Source organism: Hippocampus comes, unplaced genomic scaffold (assembly GCF_001891065.2).
Source record: "Hippocampus comes isolate QL1 unplaced genomic scaffold, H_comes_QL1_v1.1 scaffold39, whole genome shotgun sequence".
Lineage (NCBI taxonomy): Eukaryota > Metazoa > Chordata > Actinopteri > Syngnathiformes > Syngnathidae > Hippocampus > Hippocampus comes.
The window spans coordinates 4,346,756-4,351,248 of record NW_017842054.1 but is presented as its reverse complement, the minus strand read 5'-3'; the positions used below and the strand labels follow the sequence as shown (position 1 = coordinate 4,351,248).

At 45.4% G+C, this 4,493-nt stretch overlaps 1 protein-coding gene across 6 annotated transcripts in view; it reads left to right on the top strand.

Moving 5' to 3' along the window:
• LOC109510117 (EBF transcription factor 3) overlaps positions 1 to 4,493 on the top strand; it is a 129,155-nt gene that overhangs the window by 8,238 nt on the left and 116,424 nt on the right. The window lies entirely within an intron of this gene.

The following is a 4,493-nucleotide window of genomic DNA, read 5'->3' as shown; positions in this document are numbered from 1 at the left end:
CCCCCACCCCCCTTTTGTTGATCACGCTGTCAGACGTTACCTCCAGCGAGCAGCGTTTTTGTTTGCCAGGCAGCGAGACGTCACACTTCAGACGTATGATTCGTTTGGCAAGAATCCCCGTCACGGTGCTGATTTGTTGTCGGTACAGTTACGCTATTGTGCAAAAGTCGATGGCGGAAACATCAACGGCACAAAATTGTGCTGATTTTAAAAAACAACAACAAAACATAAACAGATTCAGTGGTCTTAAATGTGTAATATTGAATGTGACATGTAAGTCTCCCGGTTTGTTCATTTCTCAGGAACAACAATAATGTTACTGGGTCAATTTGACCCAAGCCAGGTTTTGTGATCCAAAAGTGAAAATAAAAAAATCCCAATGCACAATGATTACATCTCATTGATAAGTCAACTTCCAAAAAGGCGAAATGTACTCATTTCATTGTTGTACGACGACACCCAAAAACCAAAAACAGATTTTAACACTGAAAACAAGGCCAAAAATGCAAAAGTCATTTTTAAATCCGGCTTATTTCTCAGTCACATATGTTGAGTTGCTCTTACACTTCCATACGACTTTTCAACTTATTAAACAGGCCAATGTGTCCAGATTTACAACTACATTGTATTGATAAATTTGTTGATGACGCTTCCACGAGAGCTACGATCACAAAAATGGGTCCATTTGACCCGAACCTAACAGGAACCTTTACGAAAGCCGTAACAGTCTTTTTGCACATTCCGCAGCTGTAACGAGCCATTTTCCTTCATTTGTGATATTCATGCATGAAAGTATAAAATGTGATCCAAAATTCTTCTGATTTTATCCCTTCACCTTGGGGGAGGTCTGTGCGCTTGTCTATCTCCTGTTCTTGTGTTGCTCACACCTGGAGGGAAGCCGCCACAGAGCTGTGACCTTCCTTTTTCCCATCCAAAGTGGGCGAACAAACGCAGCGCTCAAATCGTGCCCAAGATGTGTTGTGCACATCGAGGCAGGGAGGGAAGGGGGAGGTGTGTGTGTGTGTGTGTGTGTGTGTGTTGTTACAATGTCACTCTCAGCATGTTGAAGATTTGAGATGGATTATTTTGTCCAATCAATATTTTTGGTTGCCTTCAAATTTTTCGAAGCTGCTGCTGCTGCTGCTGTCGGCCACTGCTTTCGCCCACGTGACGATGCCCCGCCTCTTAAAGGCACAAGCACATACACGCCGCTGCTACTCATTCGTACAGTATTTCCTTCTGCTCTTTGAATGTCCAAATAGATTCACGAGTGATGCTGAATGTGTTTCACACAGCTTGAGGAGGTGAGGCAGGGCGAGGGGATGGAGGGAAAGGGTGTGTGTGTGGGGGGGGGCGGTGAGGGGGCGCATCTCAATGTAACTCTCACCACGTTGTAAGGGAGAGACAGCAATGCTAATGTTTGACTAGGCGGAATCACTGTTTGCTTAGCGGCGAATGCCTGCTATCTGACAGAGGGGACAACTCTCTTATTAGTAATCAAATCGGGCTGAGCAGTTGTTGCTGCCACTCCACTCCAGCCGCTTCTCATGCATGGAGAAGTAGGAGCCGGCTGCCCTGGGAGCCGGGATGGATTACCGCAGCTACTGCTGTCTGCAGGGCAAACTCGCGCGCACGCACACACACACACACACACACTCACACGCGCACGCACGCGGACGCACACAAGGACACAGACAAGAGAGGGATGCTGCTGCGTCGCCGGCGCAAAAAGCAGGCGACGGCGCCTTTCATGTTCGCCTTGGTGTCATTCAAGAGTTTCGCGCGCGCATTGTTCCCGCAATCGGGCCGGACAAAACGTGTAACTTAAGTAACAATGCGAGCGGGATGAACGCGAAGGGGGAGGAGGAAGAATTAAAAGTCAAGCGACGGAGAAGGGCCGGGAAGAGAAAAGGAACAGGAGGCAATGGAAGAAAGAGGGGAGGGGGCTGGGTTGTGGGGGGGGGATATTGTAAACTCAACCGGCTCGGGGAACGGCTCGGGTTTTCATTGTGACCGCTCTGAATGGGAGTGGAGTATCCCTTTCCTCGCACAATGAGCGGCTCTGTGGAAACACAAAAGCATATGTTCCTCATTAGACCCTCCCATTGTCTCCATGTCGTAACTATGAGCCTGTCAGCGCGCCCTCGCAGGTTCCCAGTGACCGGGGGAGGCTCACTAATTCGAAAAAAATAAAAAAAATAAAATAAAAATAATCATAAAAAAAAAGCAGCCCAAAGCAGGCCCTGGTTATTTTTTTTTCCTCTCCCCCCCCCTTATTTTTTTTTTACACGGGTGTGTTAAATTATTGGCCACGGCCGCTCCAACCCGGCGTGTTTTACAGCCATTTGTGTTCCACGCGTCGCCCTCACAGGCACGTCATTACGAGGCACCTGCGCGGCCGCCTGATTACTTCCAATCCACTTGACTGACGCAAGGCTCGGCCGCCGAGGGTCCGAGAGCCCGAATCAGCCGCGTCTGCGTACAATTACGACGTGGAAACCCAACCTTTGGAAACATAACAGCTCCGCTGGGAATTTAAAAGGAAGGGAGGGAATGAGGAGGGGGGGGGCGTCGGGGGTTACAGTTAAGTTAAGCACCTGAACTGAGTTCGAACTGGACGATTTTCCAGAAACAGGACCGCCATGAAATGTGAAAGCGGCGGCGGAAAACAATGGTGGCCACATACCTCGGTGGCTGTGCCAGGCTGAAATTGAAACGTTTTGACACAAAAGTGCATTCGGTCCAAGAAGATGTCACATTTTCGACTAATTACTGTGCATTCCTTTTTTTTTTTTTTGGTTAAAAAAAATAATAAAAAAAGGAGGACTATTCCAGCCACATTTTCAAAAATAGGTCGTTCGAGTCGAGTCACAATAGTTAGATTACATTCAGTTAAAATATTTTGCAGCTGCAGGGAGTCCACACAAGGTGAATTTTGACTTTTTTTGTACAAAATTTGCTTTGCCATCTTGTCAAACGGTTGCGAGATGTGTGTTAGTATATCGCTGGTGTTGGGCCAGAACCTCCTATCTCAAAATTGAGTTCATTTCATCTTTTTTTCCCCACAAATCTATTCTGTTGGGCATTCAACACGTTAAAAAAAAAAAATATATATTTTTTTAAAAAATGATTCTGAAAAGCGATTTTGGAGATACAAGGATTCCACCCGACGCCAGCGATATATGACTTTTCTTGAATTAATTTAGGCTAATAACACAGAAAACGTTAATTTTTTAATTTTTGCAGTGTATTACTTTTTTGCACAAATTCTATTGCCGCAATTGTATATTTAAAAAGTTCTATTTAGGAGTTCGAGTTAAGTCATGTCATGTCATAAAATCCATTTAAAGGGCTTCTAATTAATGCAACAGAACATTTTTTTTTGACCAGCATATTTTAATCCCACTATTTCTCATCGCTATTTCGTGAAGTTTTAAAAGTGTGTCAGAGGTCAAGGGTCAGGTCAAAATAGTTTTTTCACATTCAGTCGGAACATTTTGGGAGTTGCGAGGAAAAGTTGACATGATATCGTCGTAGGCCAGCGCTCATTTATCGAAGTGGGTGAGAGGTTAAAAAGAGGCCAAGGTTGTTTTGTCACTTTTTGTACAAAATCCCAACGATTGACACTCTTTATAGTTTCGATGTAATGACGGAGGTGAGAGTCAGGGCACATCTGCGGCCATAACAGGACTCATAAAAAAATATTTGGGGGACCTGCAAGTCATTCAGAAAATGTCGGCATTGTAACTTTAATTAAACCGCCGGACTTGTCAGACACAAATCTCACGATTGATGGTGTCATATTTATAGTTTGAAGTAGGCGAGGGGTTAGAATCAGGACACATCTGCTACATCACGTCACTCGGAGAAATATTTGGGAGGCGGGGGGGTGTGGGTGGGGGTGGGGTGGCGTCTGCATGTGATTCAGAAAATGTCAATTGGACTAAGTAGCGACAGGTCATCAATTTTCTGCATGGAGGTTGTCGTGATCAAAGCGGCGGGGATGAAAGAAGGGGAGCGCTCGTTACGTTTGGAACACTCGTTCGGTGAAAAATGGACACTTTTCGGCGAATTACAACGCCCAACTTTTGGAACCGAATCTTCCGATTTCTGTTGCTGTATTTATAGTTTTGATTTTTAGGTGGGGGCTGCGCAAGGGGGCGGGGGGTCATGTAGCAAGTGTCAAGATGGAACTAATTGTGATTTTATTGATTTATTGATGATTATTTATTTATTTTTGTGGCTGTGTGCGCAAAATCCAACTCCGTACGTTCCCATTCACTTTGTGGTTTTAAAGGTTCACGTCGGGGCACCATTTGTCCCATAACGTGTTTGTAAGTAACCCAGAAAATGTCACTTTTCTCCTCACTCGGTGGATATCCCCCGGCCCCCCACCCCACGACACAAAATCCGAGTAAATTCTCGTGAGAACAGGCTCCTTGGACTGTATCATTGATGGCGTTCACGCACTGTAACATTTTCCCAGATGGTAA